This window comes from Elephantulus edwardii, unplaced genomic scaffold (assembly GCF_000299155.1).
Source record: "Elephantulus edwardii isolate Elephantulus edwardi_28Jun2011 unplaced genomic scaffold, EleEdw1.0 scaffold00069, whole genome shotgun sequence".
Taxonomy (NCBI): Eukaryota; Metazoa; Chordata; class Mammalia; order Macroscelidea; family Macroscelididae; genus Elephantulus; species Elephantulus edwardii.
The window spans coordinates 809420-830367 of NW_006399819.1; the positions used below are offsets into that span (position 1 = coordinate 809420).

Here is a 20948-nt window from a genome sequence, read left to right on the forward strand (position 1 = left end):
TGGACCTCCCCTATTAAAACAAGCTTGGAAGGAGGAGTGGCATCCACTTCCATAATAGCTTGCCTCCAGAAACCCTATGAACCTGGAGAGAGGATGAAGGGCACTCAAGCATTGAGGACTCTCCTTCATAGGGTCACTATGAGTCGCCTGCGACTCGATGGCACTTAACAACAACAACAGAGGAAATGGACACATTCCTTGAAGTTGATTCAATTAGTCTTTTGATTTCTTGACTTTTAGTGCCAAAAGTATTGATTGTGGAACATATCAAACTGAAATTGCTAACAATTTCAATCTCTTCTCCATCTCTCATGATGCTGACAAATGACCTAATAGTGAGAATCTTTGTTTTCTTACTATTGAGCTTCAATCTATATTGCAGACTGCATTACTTGACCTCTGCAGCAAATGCTTCAGGCCCTCCTCAGTTTTTGCAAGTAAGTTTGTGTCATCTGCATAATGCAGGTTGGTCATTAAGTTTCCTTCAATTCTGACACTACAATCCTCCTTATAAAGTCCAGGCTCTTAGACAATCTGTTCTACATACTGATTGAGAAGATACATCCCTGAGATACTCCTTTTCTGATTTTGAAACATTCAGTGTTTCTTTCCTCTGTTCTGACGATTTCCTCTTGATTCAAGCACAGAATTTGCATGAGCACAATCTGTTCTTGGGATTCCCATTCTTCTGAAGGTTAGCCACAATTCATTGTGATCCACACAATCAAATGCATTTGCATAATCAATCCAACACAGAGAGATACTCCTCTGATACTCTTAGCTTTTTGGCCAAGACCATTGGTAATGATCTACCTAGTGCTACAGGCTCTTCTAAACCTAGGTTGTATTTCTGATAGTTATATTTCTGTCAAAATATTGTTTCAGCCATTTTTAAAAATAATCTTCAGCAGTATTTTGTGTATGTGTGATATTAATAACGTTGTTGCTGTTATGTGCTATCAAGTTGCTTGCGACTCATAGTGACACTATTTAGAGCTGCCTTGAAACCTGCTCTATCCTGTGCCAACTTTACTGTCTCTAACACATCTACTCTCATTACTCCAGTCATTGTATCAATTCATCTCATTGATGGTCTTCCTCTCTTTCTCCATCCCTTCACCCTTCCAAGCATGATGTCCCTCTCCAAGGACCAGTCTCTCCCTACAATATGCCCAAAATGGGTCAGAGGAAACCTCAGAATTTTTGCCTGCAAGGAGCAGGCTGGCTTCATCCTCTCTAAGACAAACCTGTTTGTTTTCCTGGCAGTCCATGGTACATTCAAAAATCTTCTCCAGCACCGCAGCTCAAAGGCATCAGTTCTCTTTCTATCATCCCTTGTCACTGTTCAGTTCTCTAATGCATAGCAAGCAATTGTGAAAACTATGGCCTGGATCAGATGCAACTTAGTCTCCAGACTGACATAGTTGCTCTTCAGTCCTCTAAAGAGGTACGTAGCAACAGACTTTCCCAGTGCAATCTGCCTCTTCGTTTCCTGGCTGCTGGTACCAAGAGTATTGATTGTGGATCTAAGCAAACTAAAGCTGTTTAAAATTTCAATCTCTTCACCATCCATAATGGTGCTGCCAATTGGCCCAATGGTGAGAATCTTTGTTTTCTTGATTTAAGCTTTAATCCATATTAAAGGCTGCAGTCTTTGATCTTCTGTAGCAAGTGTTTCAGGTCCTCCTCAGTTTCAGCAATCAGGGTTGTGCCATCTGCATAATGTAGATTGTTGAGGAGTCTTTCTCCAACCCTGATGCTACATTCCTCCTCACAGAGCTCAGCCTCCTGTATGATTTGTTCTGCATTTAGATTGAAAGGCATCGGAACAATACTTCCCTCGTGTACACCCTTCTTGATTTTGAACTATGCAGTGTCTCCTTGCTCTGTTCTGACCACTGCCTCCTAGTCCACATATTGGTTTCGCATAAGCACAATGAAGGGCTCTGGGATTCCCATTCTTTTCAGAGTGAGTCTCAGTTCATTGTGATCTGCAGTCAAATGTTTCTTCATAGTCAATAAAACATAGGTGGACATTCCTTTGTTACTCTGGGCTTTCAGCCAAGATCCATCTGACATTAGCTATACTATTGTTAGTACCACAGCTGCTTCTAAAACCAGCCTGCACATCTGGCAGTTCTCAGTTGACATGCAGCTCTGGTAATTTTTTTGATAATTTTCAGCAAAATCTTGCTTGTATATTATATTAATCATATTGTTCTATATTAATAATATTTATCTGTACTATCCACACTATTGGGTCACTTTTTATTGATGGAGACAATTTCCCTGAATAGAGTTGGTTTAAAAAAGACTTGTCCTTCCCCATATAGCATCTGTTCCTTTTGTAGGATCAAGAACAACTATGGATAACATCAAGAAGAATGGGAATTCCAGAAGACTTAACTGTCCTTATATGAAATCTATACCTATTCTAAGAAGCCATTGCCCAAGTAGAATAAGGGAACTATATGGTTTAAAATCAGAAAAGGTATGCATTGCATCTTTTCTCCATGCCTATTCAACCCATATGCTGTCCACATAGGTCATAGACTGGACTCAATGCAGAAGAATGTGGCATCAGAATTGGAGGAAGAATAATCAACTCTCTGCATTACGCACAGGACAGAAACTTGCTTTCTGAATATGAGTAGGACCTTAAGAGCTTGCTGTGGATGATCAAAGATTACAGATTTCAGCAAGCATCATATCTCAAAATCAAGAAAACTTAGGTTCTTACCACTGGGCCAATAAGGATTGCATGAAAGATGGACACAAAATTGAAAAAGTATCAATGATGCCATCTTACCTGGATCCACAATCATATCCTTGAGATCAGTAGTCAAAAGGTAATGAGACATATTGCTTTGGGAAACCCTGCTATCCAAGGTGCACCTGATTCAGGTAATGGTCTTTTAAATCACTTGTTATGTATCTGAGAGAGAGAAAAGGAATAAGAATGCAGAAGGAGAACTCATCCGTTGTAATGTTGGAGAAGAGTACTGAATATTCCATGGACTACCAAAGAATGAATAGTTATATGGAAAAAGTGCAGAGTTCTGCTTGAAAGATGTCAAAGCTTTCTCTCTATACTTTGGACATGCTGCTAGGAGAGGCTTTTCCTTGGAAAGGAATATCATGCTTGGAAAGGTGGAGAGTCAATGGAAGAAAGGAAAGTCCTCAGAGTTGGATTGACATGGTGACTGCAACCATGGACTCAAGTTTATCAGAGATGGTGAGGACGGCACAGGACATGACCTATTAAGAAATTGCCCTGGTTGAGAATATATACTGTCTCTAGCCAAAATTGTAACCTGTTAACTCCCTAAAAAGCCAAATAATCATGGATACAAGAGTTTAAGGAAGACAGCTTATGCTGGAAAGTATTTAGGTATAACAGGAAAATGGAATTTGCATGTCCCTAATGAGAACGAGAACATAGTATCTCAAAGCAACACACACACACACACACACACACACTGCATTTGTAAAGATAGATTATTGGTACTTCCTAATGTATAAAACTTTGTTCAAGTAGGTAAGTCAGTATAATGAGATTTTATTTTGGAACTGTTTTGTTTCATGTTGTGCTAATCTTAAATTTGTATTAATTTAAATTTCATATGAGATTCTGTTATTAAAATTTAGGAGGGAGATGATGTAATTAGAGGCATTTTACTTATTACTTTGGTTTGATTTAAACTGTTGGTGATTTGAAAATCTTAATTCTGAGTGAATTATAGAGAGAGTTTTATTACTTGGGTTTATCTGTTTTTTGTGTAATTAGGATGTAGTAATTTAGTTTATATTTTTCCATCTAATTGAGTTAATGATGTCTGCAGAAAATACAATCCTATTAACTGATTTGAGGGAATGCCTACAATTAACTTTCTTATTAGGACTGATTTTATAACAGTGACTGTTATCATAGGTCTCTTATCTTCTGAATTCCAATATAAAATACTACCATTGAATATGAAAATATGTTGAAAGATTATACATTCTTTAACTAAACCCTAATAGTCTAAGGAATATATTTCAATTAACAGTGAACTTTAAAATATAAGATATAAACTCTAATATATAGAAAGTGAAATAAAAATAGTTTGTATGTGATCATAATAATGGTCTCTTAAGAATATGAACTTTGTAATTACTATAACCATATTAAAAATTCAGAGAAATAAGTTAGATAGGTGTTTTTATGTTTTCTGTTTATTAAATTCACTTAACATATTATCTATTGTTACTGTTGTCATGTACCGTAGAGTCAGAACTGACCCATAGCTGACCCTTCAGTGGGTTTTCAGAGAAAGTAGTAACAGGAGAAGACTGCCCACCCTTCTCCCATGGATCAGCTGGTAGATTCAATCCCCATGCCTTTGAGATTACACTGCAAATTCTCATTATTAGGCAACCAGAGTTGTCATAATATATTCCTTAAGTAAGATAATGACAAAAAAATGAATATAGGTCTTGTGTTACACATACCTCTTGTCTGTAGTAAGAACTCATCAAACAAATCTACTATTATCATGATCATCATGTTCATCAAAAGTCTAGCTAGTCACTGTTTATGCAGCAGCATGACAAGATACTTCAATATATAAGTTTGAAATGAAATACTAATGTTGTTTTTGTTGTTGTCACGAGCCGTCAAGTCACTTGCAACTCATAGCAACCCTATGTACAACAGCTCTAAACCTTTCTGTATCCTGCGCCGATATCACTGTCTCTACCACAGCCACCCCAATTACCGCAGTCACTGAATCAATCCACGTCATAGAGGGTCTTCCTTTCCTATACTGTCTCTCCACCCTCCCAAGCATGACTTCCCTCTCAAAGGACTGGTCCCTCCTTGCAACATGTCCAAAGTATGTCAGACAAACCTTGCCTCCAAAGAGCAGCCTGGCTTCACTCCCTCTAGGATGAATCTGTTCGTTCTCTTAGCAGTCCATGGTATTATTCAATACTCTTCTCCAACACCACAGCTCAAAGGCATCAATTCTCCTTCTATCATCCGTAGTCATTGTCCAGTTTTCTGACACATAGCAAGTGATTGCAAAGACCATGACCTGTATCAGGAGCCTCTTAGTCTCCAGAGGGACATCATTGCTCTTTAGTACTTTGGAGAGGTCCCTAACAGCAGAGTTTCCCATTGCAATACATCTTTTAATTTCCTGGATGCTTGTGCCAAGAGTTTTGACTGTGGAGCCAAGCAAACTAAAGCTGTGAACAATCTCAATCTCTTCATCAGCCATCCTAATGCTGCCAATTGGCCCACTGGTGAGACTCAATCCGTATTGAAGGCTTCACCTTCTACAGCAAGTGCTCAGGTCCTCCTCAGTTTCAGCAAGCAGGGTTGTGTCATCTGCATAATGCAGTCTGTTGATGGATCTTCGTCCAATCCTAATGTCAGATTTCTCCTCATACAGCCTAGCCTCCTGGATAATCTGTTCTGCATATAGATTGAAAAGATGTGAAGATAGGACACATCCCTGGCATAAACCCTTCCCAAATTTCCATGCAGTGTTTCTTTGCTCTGTTTCGACGACTGCCTCCTGTACCAAGTATAAGTTTCGCATTAGAACGATCAAGTGTTCTGGGATTCCCATTCTTCTCAGATTCAGCCACAGTTTGTGATCCACATGGTCAAATTGCATAATCAATGAAACACAGACATTTCTCTGGTACTCTCTGCTTTCAGCCAAGATACATCTAATGTTAGCTACAATATCCCTAGTACCACGACCCCTCATGAATACTTACTAATTTTATTTTTTTAAAAAAGCATTCTCATTGAGTTAAAACTGATTCATAGTGACCTGGCAGCAGTTTTCTGAAACTATAAATCACAACTATTAGGACTAGTCTTTGGAGTAACAGTGGAGAGACTAAGATATGAGAGTGCCTCCAATTTTAAAAGATTTCATGAATGATCTAACTTATATAAGTACAGTTTGACCAGATATTTATATTGTAAATAATATGCACCAAACTCTAACATTTTCTTCCAACTGAAAATTCATTGCCAAAGTCAGTTCTAATACATTGCTGACCCTCTTCTGGAATTCTGAGGCTGTAAAGTACTGCCCATCTTTCTCCTATGAAACTACTAGTGGATTTGAATTTCTGGAATCCAGGACTTTTTGGTTAGCAGGACAACTTGCTTTGTTAGCAGCACAACCTGGTAGGTGGTGTTGTTTTCAGAGGCAATCTAGTCGACTACTGACCACAGTGACCCTATGAGCAGTAGGTCTTTACTCTGCCCTGTCCAATGCCTTTCTTATCATCTCTGATATACTTGAGCACATTGTTACAGTTACTATGTCAATCCATCTGGTTTGAGGGTCTTCATCTCTTTCCAAACATGATGCACTGTTTTCCAAGGACTGGTGCCTTCTAACAACTTGCCCAAAATATATGTGATGAAGTTTCACCATCCTTGCCTCTAAAGAGAATCCAGGTTGCACATTCTCCAAGACAAATTTGTTCCTTCTTTTTGCATTCCATGGAATATTTGGTGCTCCAACACTTCAGCTTGTAGGCATGAATTCTTCTTCTATCATTCAACTTTCAGATATTTTACAAATAGTTGGGGGTAAAAAAAGCATGGACTGCATTAGGTACACCTTACTCTTTACTTGGACTCTGTTGTTCCTTAAAATTTGGATAGTTCTTTGACATCAGATTTTCCCGAATGAGATGTATCTTTTGGTTTCTTGAGGGCTGGTACCAAGGTTTCTGATTGGGGCTCCAAGTTAGAAAAAATTGTTGATAATTTGAATCTTTTCTCCATCTATCATAATGTTCCCCATTGGCCCATTGAGGGAGGGCTTAAAGTAATTTCTCTTATACGCTATGTTTCTTACTCTATGTGTACAAGAAACTTTGGAAAATCCTAAGAGTTTTGAGAAATTGGATAACAGATTCAAAGATTAAAATTGCCAATTTCTTTCTAGGTAAAAATTAATTTCTACAAGATCATATTATCATTTTCTGATTATGCTTGATCAAAAATATTTTCTGGCTGGGTATTGTGATTGAATTTTATACAAGAAAATTTGAGTTTCTGGTAATGTTATGATGGCATTGAAATTATCTTGATTTTTTTCACAGTAATCTTGCAGTGTTCATAACACAAAATCATATACATAATTCTAGTTCATAAATTAATATGTACAACCTACAAAAGCATTCCTGAAAACAGATCTAATTATAATGTAAGAAATAATTTGCCATAGATTGAGTTCCAGTCATGGTGACCTTCTATTGAGTTTCCAAAGCTGTAAATCTTTATAGAAAGAGATTGTCTATGTTTCTTCCAAGGATCTGAATTACTGATATTTTGATTAGCAAACCTACTTCACCACTATGCCAACAAAGTTCCTGAATTAAAATACATTTGTTGTTGTTGTTGATTGCCTTTGAGTTGAGCACGATTTATAGCAACCTATGAACAAAAGGCCTGAAGCCCTCTACAACTATCGCCATTTATCAAAGTTCACAGAGTTTCAGGAAGCATGTTGTCTAGAAAGTGGGGAGATAAACATATTACAAAAGAATATAACTTTTAAAGTTATAAAATATTCGAATTTTGGTGTTTACAATTGAACATAATCACACAAAAAAATCAGTATTTCAAATCTAACCCTTACAAGCACAAACTTCCAAATGTGTACCTATACTCTCATGGCCACTGAGTTGGAACTAGCTTATAAGTAACATTTTAGAGGTTTTCAAAATTGTAAATCTTACTGGAGGAGGTTGCTTATCTTTTTCCTAGGGAGATACAATCTTTGGAAGAAGGACCCCAATCCTTTCATCTGTAGTTTAGCAAAGTGTATTCAAGCTGCCCCACCCCCTTTTGATAATTAGTAGTGTACTTAGCAGTTTGCGTCACCTAGAGATGATAGACTAATTAATAACAAGCTTGCAATGTCAAATTTCAGAAATAAAAGGTCATCAGATATTTACTACTAAAGCCAAGCAGTGTACTAGGTTCCAAGAAATCAGAAATGCCAAATTATGATATGAAAGTAATGTAACAAACACTGAGAGAAAGAAATTAGATTTATAATACTTAGCAACATTAAACACTTAAGTGTTTTGTTTATCTATTTATAGCCTCCACCTTATGAAGATTTACTGCTCCAGAAATTGTAAGAGAAACTATCCTATGATTCAGAATCAACTCCATGGGAGAGCTTGCATTCATACATAAATCAGTGCTTTTAAACAGAAGGTAGTGACAGACACTTCGAGATAATAATAAATTTACATTTTACCTGAACTGAACTTAAAACTATTCAAGCAAATGAACTTTTTCAGGGGTAAAGTAGGGATGAGCCAATGATTAAATTGTGATCAAGCAAATCTATTCAGGAAACCAACATTCAAAACACTTTGAAGTCCAGATCCTCCGTCCTTATTCTAAACTCCAGTTCTGTTACCATTTTAACAAATGTCCCGGCAAGATGGTAATCACTATAAAATTAAAAGTAGATCAAAATCCTGGTGATAGGACAAACAAAGTTGTGGAAAAGTTTAAAATGTAATACTTTTGTGAGGAAAAACTCATTTTGAGAAACTTTGCTTTCATCTACTTTCTTACAAATCTCTATGGTCTCCGTTGAAATTTATATCATGTCAAAAGTGCAAAACAAAATGGAATAGCTTTTTATTCTACTTCATAACTTTCATGGGTAAAACATCTATCTTACTTGTTGAAGAAAGAATAATGGAGACACTGTCTTCATCATAATTCTTAACCTTTCCTTCATGATTCTTTGCAACTGAGAATATGATAGCATAAAGTTGGAAAAATACTTAAAATATTTTGATAACTAGGTAGGAGAATCATTTACTAACATTTTACTACAAGATTTTAAAAGTAGCATTTAAAAAATTGTTTATTTTGGAATTTGGCTGTGATCAGTTTTAGTAGAAAAATGTTTCCTGATTTATTACATTTTCATTACATTACATTATAGTCTTGTTGTAAATGAAGAAAGTCATAGAAAGCACATACAATACTCATATTTTCAAGCATATATAAGGATATAAAAGGTACTATAAAATAACTGAATCTAAATAATTAAAGGTAGTAGTAGTCTACAGTGAATTAGCTCATAAATAACACTATTTAAATGGAAAAGATATTCAAAGAGCCAATTGGTTAGAGTCATTTAAATATATTTTACCTTGCCTACCTCTTGGTAATTATCCCAATTAGATAGAAGAATCATTTATCAGGGTGCCAATTAAGTGAATTCTTCAGTTTCTGGTATTTAAAAAGAAAATCTAAATTAGACAGACCAAACAACTAGTGCATTTATGGCCACTTTATTTGACTTCTGTTTATCTAACACAGCAATTATTTCACTAGTGTTTACTACTTCATATACTAAGGATATAGCTAACAGCTAGTTGTGGGCAGACTTTTATTAATTTACTTTTCACTATGGGATTTAAAATTAAGAAAGAAGTGCATCTGGGTTGTATCCTCTTTTCTTCAATTTTTATGCTATCATATTATTTGAAAAACTGAACTCTATAAAGAAAAATGTGGCATCAAGATCAGAAGACTCATCAATAACCCGCATCACACAGTGACATGACCTTGTTTTCTGGAAGTGAGAAGGACTGGAAGCACTTGATGCAGATGATCAAAGAATACAGCAATCAAAATGATTTGTATCTCAATGTCGAGGAAAAAAATTTCTTCCCTTTGAACCAGTAGGCAACATCACAATAGATGGAGACAAGACTGATGTTGTTAACGATTTCATCTTACTTGGATTCACAATCAACACCCTTGGTACCAGCAGTCATGAAATCAGGAAACATTGCACTGGGAAAGTCTGTAGTCAGGAATCTTTCCAAATTATTGAGGAACAATGATGTCTGGGGACTAAGGTGCAACTAATTCAGACCATAGTCTTTCTGATCATTTGAAAACTGGACAATAAATAATGCTAACAGTAAAAGAACTGATGCCTTTGAGCTGTGGTGTTGGATAAAAGTAATGGATATCCCATGGATTAACAAGACAGCAAACAAATTCCTTGGAGAAAGTGCAGCCAGAGTGTTCCTTGGAGACAGAGATGATAAAGCTTCATCTCAGATACATTAAGCACATTGCTATGTCAGGGTATTCTTCGGTGGAGAACATCATGCTTGGAAAAGTAGAGGATCGGCAAAAGAGAGGAAGACCCTCAACCAGATGGAATGACATAGTGACTGCTGCAGTGAACTCTACAGTGTCAGAAACTGTAAGGATGGTACAAGATGCAGCAAGATTCATATCTGTTGTTAATAAAATTGCTATGCTTGAACCTAACAACTACTTAAATATGAAAGTTGAAAAAAAACAAAACTTTAAACAAGTGATATTGGCTTGAAATTTTAACTGACTTTAAAGAAATTTTTCTTTTAGTTGATGCTTGAGTTTAAAGCTTAATTCACTTAATTGTCCTTGAGTTGGTTGACATGTAATTATAGTTGATTGGAATGTGTAATTTTCTAGTCCCATATTTTTTCAGATGATGTAGACTATTGAGTTAAGAATTAATTGGCACTCAATAACAATTGAAAGAGATTAATATACTTAAATTAAAGCTATTGTTATAAAGGTATCTCCACAATGTTTTTCAAATTATGAAAGCTAAAAGAATTTTTCTAAAGTGATTTTCTAATATGCATTAAGGAATGAAGTAGTTACTAAAGTGATTATTTTAATGAGTCTACAAAAAAGAAAGAAATTCTACATAGTCACCAAATAAGTTACTTTCTTATGTTCTTGGGTCACTCCAAAGACATGTAAAAGTGAATAGTCTTAAGCCGCTCACTTTCTCTTTCATTTTTCAGACCTGAAATATTGAACATTTAATTATGTGGTAATAAAAACACACTTGGCAACAGTTCGGTAAACATTTACTAAATCATTATTTGTTGCTAGTATTTGCATACACAGATGTTTTCATTAAGTCACATGAAATATTAGTGTAGATCAAAGAAATTTAATTTGTGTTAAGTGATCATTTCATATTCTCTTTTTAAAATCAAGCAAATCAACAGGATGGGCATCATTGTAGCAGCAATTAAAAATATATATTTCTGGAATATATTTTTTCTTTTTATTTTATACTGGTTTGCTTACAAAGTTTATGTATATTGTCTTTCACATTGGATCGCTTCCATTTCCGTTACCCATCCCTCTATCTACCAATCAAATTATGTAACTATATGATTACCCCCTCGTCAATCCTCAACCCTTTGATCCTACCCTCCCCCCTTGGATCCTCATACACATTTTACTAGTTAACTTTCTATTTTTATAATAATGGTCATATACAGTATTTGTCCTTATGGGACTGATTTAGTTCATTTAGCATAATGCTCTCCAGTTCCTCTCAAGTTAGGTAGTAATTTTCAAAATCATTGTTCCTAAAATAAAAAAAAAAATCATTGCTCCTGCACCATGTGTAGTATTCCATCATGTGAATGTACCATAATTTCTCAATCCATTTTATTGTGGTTGGACACTTGGGCTATTTCCATGTTCTTGTGATGGTAAATAATGCTACTATAAGCATGGATGTACAAGTCTCCATTTGTACCTCACTTCTAATTTTCTCGGGGTATATTCCAAGCAATGGGATAGCCAGGATTTTCTATATTCAGCTTATTGAGGGAATGAATACCAAACTGTCTTCCAGCAACATTGTACTATTTTATAATTCCACCAATATTGTAAAATAATTTCTATCTCCACATCCTCTCCAACATTAATTTCTTGCTGTCCTTTTAAACTTTGCCACTACTACAGGTGTGAGATGGTGGCTTATTGTGGTTTTGAGTTGCATCTCTATTATTGCCAGTAATTTTGAGCATTTCTTCATGTGTCTGTTGGCCATCTGAATATCGTTCTCTGTGAAAAGTTTTTCAATATTTTTGGCCCATTTTGTAATTTTGTTATCAATCTTTTTCTTGTATTTTTATATTATGAGGGGGTAAGGAGTCAGTTTTTATTTGAAGAACGCAAAACTAGAGCACTCACAAGTTGGGGCTGTGTGAGAAGAATAAGCATCTTACTTGCATTTAGAGAGATTGAAATGATGAAAAGACCTTTGAAATATGAGTGATTATGTGCTTTGAAATCAATATCATTCACAAATTTTGGATGGTTTATGTATATAAAATTTGTATAAAATAATTTTAATTACATTGTTTCTGAGAATGCACATAGAAAATGTTCCAAATGCATAATTTCTACGTGCACAACTCAGTGATACTGACCATGTTTTTTAAGTTGTGCAGCATTTATCACTCTCTTGTAAAGTGTTTTTCCTTTCTTTTTAGCATACCTCACTACTTATTTAAGTTGTATCAACAAGATCGTTCTTGAAATCAATATGTTTAATATCCTACTGGAGATAAGACTTAAGTTAGCTTTTAATCAATTTAATGCAATTTGCTATGTTCTTAGTCTCCACATCTAAAATGATATCCTGAGAGATTTAGAGGATATAAGTATGAATATGAATCGCTCCTTACACAAATCCAAGAGCTAAAATAGACGAATAGATGAAGTTCACATAGGAACAAACTGGATTATAGAATAATGAAGAGTGCTGGAATGAAAACAGCATGGAAAATTTTACTATCCAAAGCCATCATTTTGCATTGCCAAGAGTGGTTATGAATGCCCAAAAGGCTAAAAGGAAGAAGGCCTCTCTGCATCTATCTATTCATTCATAGCTAAGAGTAGGAGACATTTGGAACTCTGTGGAGAAAAATCATAAAACCTAGAACAGCAGAAGTGTACTGCAATTGTAGAGAAAGTATGGGAAGCAAAATACAATTAAAGTTATTCATTTGGAGAGTCTTAAAGACCAGGGTGTGAAACACTGGCCCAAACACAGTGGCACTGTCTCTTCCATCTCAAAGAACACTGAGATAGACATTTCAGTGAAAGCTTCATGTCAAGAAAGGGCATAGCAGTTGTCTTTACAAATATATGCCTATATTTCTTGGGTTTTCAAGGGATTTGTTTGATCCTTAGACTTTCACTGAAGACTTAGCATGTACCAAAACTACCAGGTATAGCAACTACAGTATAAAAAGTAAAGCCCTAATCCTTAAAGAGTTCAAAATAAAGTAGAAAGGACAAACATATGAGAAGACAATTACAATACAGTGCAAAGAGTATTAGGAAGTACTCCATGAATATATGGTGTTTATCTAAGACTGCATAGGAAGTTATTCTGAGAGTGGCTTAAAACAATCACATTCTAATTTTTTTCTCTCTCTCTAGAATCTAGCTTATAAGCTTTCCTTTGCATTTGATACATCAGTGTCACAGAGTTTAGCATCACAGCAACCATGTGTTACCTCTGTACAGCAAATGGACAGACCAGTGCTATACCACTCTGCTCAATGTTTGACCAAAAATAATTAAAACCAGGTCTGAGGGTCGCAGATTAAAATCACCCACCTTTGGCTTGGTAGCATAACTTTCTATCCACTAGGCTCGCAGAGCTCTTTCTATGTTGGTGGTGTTTTTGTTGCTTCCCTGTGCATGGACTCTTCACAAGGTTCATATTAGGCAACTTCTTTAAGGTACCTGAAGTTCTCTAACAGACTTTAAAAGAAACCACAAATGACCTTTTAAAAGCTAATCTCACAAGTTTTACAATATTCATAGATTGTTGTTAGGTGTCTTATAGTTCACCACAACTCATAGTCACCCTATGGATAACAGTTGAATAATCCTATGAATAGGGAACTTTGGTGACTTAGTGGTAAGGAGTTATACTGAAAACCAGAAAGACTTGGTTGAAATCTACCATCTTTTCCGAGAACGCTGAGCAATCTCACTATCAGTAGGTTCCAACTCAATGATACATAAGAAAAACATTATCCGTCCTCACAATCTTTATCATAATCCTTAGAGGCAAGAGTGGTTAAACTTTATCTCATATAACTTTGGCATGTTGCCAGGTGGCATAAAACCTGGGGGCGGGGGGATGGAATATCCATACCTGGAATAACAGAGAGAGAAAAAGGAAGGCCTTCAAAGAAATGGATTGACACAGTGACAACATTGATGGAATATTTGTAAGAACAGTTACAAAATTGCACAGTTGATGGGGAGAGATTTACTCTGACAATGTAGGGAGGCTCAAACCCTTTGTAGATGTGTTAAAACTCATACTGTATTCCTTTTCACTAAAATTTCCTTCAACTTTTCTCACATGGAAAATATATTCACCCCTTTCCAAGATATAACTATTACAGCTTCAGACTCAGGCTTCTAGTCCAGGGTCTCATAATTTGTCACAAACGTCTCGACAGCACATAACAACAACAACAACAAGTAAAAATATGACCCATGGTACAGTTCCTTGATAAAGCACTTTGAAAGTCACTGTGTTCAATCTGGATTCCTATATAGAGATAACTGACCTGATTCTCCCCAAGATACACCCACCATAAAAACACTAGGGTATAAATAGATGGTAAACACCATGCTTCATAAAGGCAGAAAGCAAGAAACACAGAGCAGTCAATGGATCAAAACAGTATTGTAACTCATCTGTGTACCTGTTGCCAATTCCTAGATTAGCTTTTAGTCTATCTATTTGGGACTATTTCCTTGGTTGTTGATTATTTCCTCTAAGCTCTGGATTCTCCTTTCTTGAAGATCCTTGTCTTGTATAGTATTTAGCCAGTGTTTTCATCTAAGTAGTTTTTTCAGTATATGTCTTGCTTATATATTCAAGAATTCCTTTCCAGTTTTTATAGGACAAACTCACTGTCTTGTTACATATTTAAATATCTTTAAAATTATGTATTGGCAGCATTAAACAAAAAAAAACACAAGCATACAGTATGAGGTAGAGGGCTCATTTTAGAATTAGAGGAACTGCTTCCAATATGGTGCATGTATGCATCTAATGAGGAGATCCCCTCTGTTATCTAACAACAGTGGCCATTTCCAAGTAGTAGGTTCCCTTGGTTCAATTCCAAATGTGATCATCTTAAGTGAACAGTGATTGCTGTATCAGTATCTTTGAACTTTTGGTTTAACATATCATATATTCCATAACTATACACTTTACCAGTTGTTGGTAGGTGCTGTCCAGGTGAATATGACCCTAAGTGACCCTCTGAACAACAGATCTGAACCTTGTCCTATCCTGTGCCATCCTCACACTTCTTGACACATTAAATCCCCTTGTGGCAGTCAAAGTGTCACTCCACCTGAATGAGGGTCTTCCTCTCCTTTGCTGACCCTCTACCTTTCATAGCATAATGTCCCTCTCCAAGGAATGGCTCCTCTTCGCAATATGCCCAAAGTGTGTGAGGCAAAGCCTCATAATCCTTGTCTTCAAAGAACATTCCAGCTGCACCTTCTCCAAAACATATATGTTTGTTCTTTTGGCAGTCCACAGGATATACAACACTCTTCTCCAACACCACAACTCAAAAGCATCAATTCTTCTTTTGTCATCCTTATTCATTATCTAGCTCTCAGATACATAGCAAGTGATTAGAAAGACCATGGCCTGAATTAGATGTACCTTTGTCCTCAAACTGACACCATACTCTCAAATAACTTATAGAGGTCTCTAACTATAGGTTTTCCCAGTACAATATGTCTCCTGATTTCCTGACTGCTGGTACTAAGGATGTTACTTGTGGACCCAAGTAAGATGAAGTTGTTGACAATTTTAATCTTTTCTCCATCTATCATGATGTTGCCTATTGGTCAAGTGGTAAGAATCTTTGCTTTCTTGACTTGAGATGCATCTTGTCAGAGAGATCAGTACATGGACATGCTTCTATAATTCTCTACTGGTAAAAGTTGTTTTGTTTTTGTGCCTCTGGTCTTAAAAGAAAAGTATATATAACTTTGTATGATGTTAGTAGTATGATGTTAGGTATTATTACTAGGTATGCATCTAAGAGCTGGAAAATTACTAAGGATGATAGAAGGAGAATCAATGCCTTTGAGTAGTGATGCTAGAGAAGAAAATTAAACATACCACAGACGGCCAAAAGAACAAACAGTTCTGTCCTGAAGAAAGTGAAACCAAACTGCTTGTCAGAAGCAAGGATTTTGAGACTCTGTCTTGCATACTTTGGACATGTTGCCAGGAGAAACCAGTACTTGGAGAAGGACATCATGTTCTGAAGAATGGAGGGACAGTGCAGGAGAGAAAGAACCTGAATCAGATGGATTGACATAGTAACTGGAGTGATGAGGATGTGTGTGTCAGAGACAGGGGGATTAGCTAAGGAGACAGTAAGATTTAGAATAACTCTACATAAGCTTGCTATGAGTTTCTGTCAAGTCAATGGCACATAACAACAATAATAATACAAATAAGTCATAAAGTATACAAAATACAATCATTTGCTCTCTAGCCTCATTTCTGCTACCAAATCCATACTTTCTGACTACCAATCCTTCATCATTATTTCTAACTTTTGCATCCTAATCACCAAGAATTGTTAATGCATTTTTCTTTTCTTTGGTTGTTTAGATAATTACAAAACCAAGTCTCTCTGTCTCTCTATCTCTGTCTCTCTCTCTGCTTTCATATATTCTCAAAAAAATTAAAGTCAAGCTCATTTAAAAAGGTATCACTTTTTGAGGATTGTTAAAAGCAACTGCTTTCTTTAATCGGTCCCATTGAATATGACTCATAGCGACCCTTATAATTTTTGAATACTTGAGTTCATTGCTTTAGTCACTGTGTCGTCTCAATGAGGGCTGTTTTTGCATTTGCTGCTCCTCCACATCTCCAAACATGATTTTCCTTTAAAAAAATTGCCCCATCCAACAATAATATGTTCAAAGTATGTGAGACAAAGCTTCAGAATTCTTGTCTCCAAGGAAAACTGTGGGGGCAGTTTCATTATAAATCGGTTAATTTTTGGAGTGGGGAGCTGAGGCAATATGAAAATATCAGGGTTGGGCAATGTTCAGGGTTTAATTAAGATTTTTGTTCATGAGAGTCATCAATGGCATTATATTATTTTGTTTGTTCTTTGTTTTTTGGGGTTTGGTTGGTTTGTTGTTTTTTTTTTTTTTCAGTCACAAGCCACCAGTGGGTCTATATCTAAACAAGATGAGAGTTTAGATTTAACTAGAGTTATTAGTTTCCTGATAGGTATGATAAAGAAAAAGACAAAGACATTAAGGATATGTGTAAGTGATTAATTTTAATGAAGTCCTTCACAATCTTTGTGAGGTAAAGTGAAACGTCAGAGTTTAATACTCATAATGGACAGTAAAAGTGTGTAGATCCCAGTGTGGTAGAAGAATATTTGGACTAAAGTACAATAGAAGTCATATTTGTACTCCTTACCAAAGAGATCAGTAAATTTTAGTGATTTCAATGCCTGAGATTTCTTCCTTTTCTCTTAATAACTGTATATTAAACAGTAAAGACAACTACATTTTTTATTTTGAGATCTCTGTATCGTGCTTCCAAACAAGTGAGAAATGTAGAGAATTAACAACCCATGAGCAGACCTCAAGTAAAAGCTGTTGGTGACAGAGAAATAAGTATTCTAGTTCTCTTTCCCTTTGGGTGAGATACATATGACATATGTGTTCTGTTCAATTTCTCAGAGAGCTCTGATAGCACACTCTATAGGGAGTTGTGCTGTTAACTGAAGGATTCAGCTCTCTGATGGTTCAAATCCACCAGTGGCTTCTCAGGTGAAATATGGGTTATCTCTTTCCATGTGAATTACAGCCTTTGAAAATTCCCTGAAGTGTAAACTATAAGTGAGTTCAGAATTAACAGCAATAATAGTTTTGAAGGCATGATTTCCTTGGTCCCCCTACTCAGGCAGTGTTAAATTTCAAGAATCCAAAGACGTGAGATAAAACATATTTAACTCTTTCCTTACATGTTCTCATATTACAATGTTCCTGATGGTATTTTCTGGGATCATCTCACAAGTGAAATAATTCTACTCAAATCCAAGACTCAAGCACTGCTTCTGAAGGAACCTAACTAAGAATATCCTTTTCCTTTAGAAAATACTTACAGAATAGTTCCTTAAACATGTTATGTGCCATCGAATTGCCTGCAACTCACAGTCAACATATGTACAACAGCCGTAAACCCTGCTCTATTCTGTGCCAATCTTTTTGTCTCTGACACACCTACCCCATTACCCCCATTATCTCAGTAACGGAATCAATCCATCTCATTGAAGGTCTTCCTCTCCTGTGCTGTCCTTCTACCCTCCCAAGCATGGCGTCCCTCTCCAAGGACTGATCCTGTCTTGCAACATGTCCAAAGCATGTCAGACGAAGCTTCAGAATCCTTGCCTCCAAATAAAGGCTTCACATAAGCACAATCAAGTGTTCTGGGATTCCCATTCTTCTCAGAGTCAGCCACAATTTGATATGATCCACACAATCAAATGCCTTTGCATAGTCAATGAAACACAAATAGACATTCCTCTGGTACCTGTCCTTCTACCCAGGATCGTGTTTACCATAACAGGAAAATTATGTTATCTTGTAGATGCTTCTCCTAGCAAAATCCTGATGCATATTTGTAACATGTCAAACACTTAATGCATTAACAGAAAATTCAATAAAAATGGAATTATGAGATCTTGGCTAGCAAGAATAAACTACTAATTTTATATTGTTACACTTGAGAGATTGAATAATATTCTTAATTTCACGTGAAATTTCTTATGTTTATTAAATATTTTTACTTGGGCAAAAAGAAATAACTATAGAGTTGTTTTTTTTCTCTTTTTAGCATGGGTATCTAATATAGAACTTATCAAAGTATATAGAACAAGGAATTTAAAGATTATGATGCACGTCAACCAAACTATAACATTTTCAATTGCTTTGAACGTGTGAAAGTTGGACAATTAACAAGGAAGACTGAGTAAGAGCTTCAGCCCCAGATAACTATGATTCTTCCCAGTGCACAACCAACATGCACTCAAACACCATCTCTGGGACAGACACCTCAACTTGGTCTTAAAAGTAATCCACCACTTATCCAGGGAAAGCCTGCCAAAACCAGCAAAAAGTCACCACTGTCAAAGGAAGAACTAATTAAATTAAAGTTGTTTGACTGAAAGTCTGAATAGTACAAATGCAAATGAGATTGTCAGTGGTGTAAGAGGAATGAGGACTCCTAAACACTTGCTTCCTGAGATGTTAAGCAAAGTAATCATCCTGCCACTAAACAGAAGTGATGAAGATAAAGAAAAAGAAAGTTCTCGGATCAGTTTACTCAAACAGGAAGGAATTGCCATTAGTGACAACTTCATGCAAGCTTTCCTGAACATATTGGACCAGTGCCCAATACTGGAGGTTGACATCCCCTTGGTGAAATCTTATTTCACACAATTTACAGCTCATGCCATCATTTCAGAGCTGGTGAGCATCTCAGAACCACTGAAAAATGGCACCCATTTCCCCTCTACTTACTTTGCCTTCAGCAGTTAGCTAAATTACAAGATTCAGAAAGGTTAACAGAACTTTTTCAACAAAGCAAGGTCAATATGCAAAAGATCCTTCCGTAAATTGATCAGAATAAAGAACGCGTGTTGGAGATTCGTAAGGAAAGGGACCAAGTGTTATTCCCACTTCTCAAATTAAAGAAGGAATATTAAAGCAAATAAAGCTGCATCTATCCCCTCAAACCATATGCAAATGGATTAAAAATAACATTCCTTCCAAACTTTATTTAGATAAAAGACTTGGGAACATTCTAATGATTAGCTTCTTAGAGTATATTTCTAGTAACATAAACCTACCTAGTGAAGGACAATTCTTCCTCTACTACTTCCAAAGAACAAGTAAAGCAGAAAAATACAACTGTTGCTTTCTTGCAAGCCATTAATGCAGAAATTCCTACACGATCATGCTGATCTACAAGTCAGTGCCCTATATGATCTACAGGTGCATTGTTGCAACAGCAACATCCCAAAAGGCACATTTCTTGACTTTTTTTGTTTACTTTTGTGACATGGAAATTACTGAAGAAGAAACTTTTTTGGCTTGGAAAGAAGATATAACCCAAGAGTTTCTGCTGAAAGGCAAGGTTTTGTTCTAGGTGAATCAGTGGCTAACCTGGCTAGAAATTGCTGAATCAGAGGAAGAAGCTGACTGAAGAACCAGCAAAACTTTAAATTTTGTAAAACATACTATTTATTGCTATGATGTAACTGCATTTGACCTAACCACTGAGAAAATTCATTCTTCTGTAATAACTGGGGTTTCGGTTTTCATTTTGTTAGTTTCTATGGGTTTGAGTTTTTTTATTCCTATTTTTTTTAAATTGTGATTGGAACCTCCACTTCCGAAATAGCTTGCCTCTGGAAACTCTATGAATGTAGAGAAACGATGAAAAGTTATACAACGGTTCTAGTCTTTCATTCATACAGTCACTATGAGTTGTTTACATCTTTATGGAACTTAAAAACAACACCAACATAGAGAGAGATCTGTGGGCCTAGTGGATAGAAAGTTATGCTACCAAGGCAAAGGTGGGTGATTTTAATTGGCAGCCCTCAAGCCTGATTTTAATTTTTTTTGGTCAAACATTCTCCTAAGTGGTATGGCAATGGTCTGTCCATTGGCTGTACAGAGGTAACTCGAGGTTGCTGTGATGTTAAACTGTATGACACTGATGTGTTAAATGTGATAATGGTTATCCACAGTGGACAGTGTTTGGTGGAGCTCGCTGTTTAAAACAGCTTGGAAGCAGGAGTGGCATCCACTTCCGAAATAGCTTGCCTCCAGAAACTCTATGAACTTGGAGAAACAATGAAAGCTATACAAGTGTTCAGGTCTTTCGTTCATAGGGTTGCTATGAGTCGTCTATGACTTGACAACATGTAACAACAACAACATGGGTATTTTCTCTTTTTGTTGCCATTTTAAA

General features: G+C 36.1%; 1 pseudogene; it reads left to right on the plus strand.

Annotated features, from left to right (window-relative positions):
• LOC102866884 overlaps window positions 1-20174 on the plus strand; it is a 98799-nt pseudogene extending 78625 nt beyond the window's left edge.
• Window positions 20175-20948: the final 774 nt, after the last annotated feature.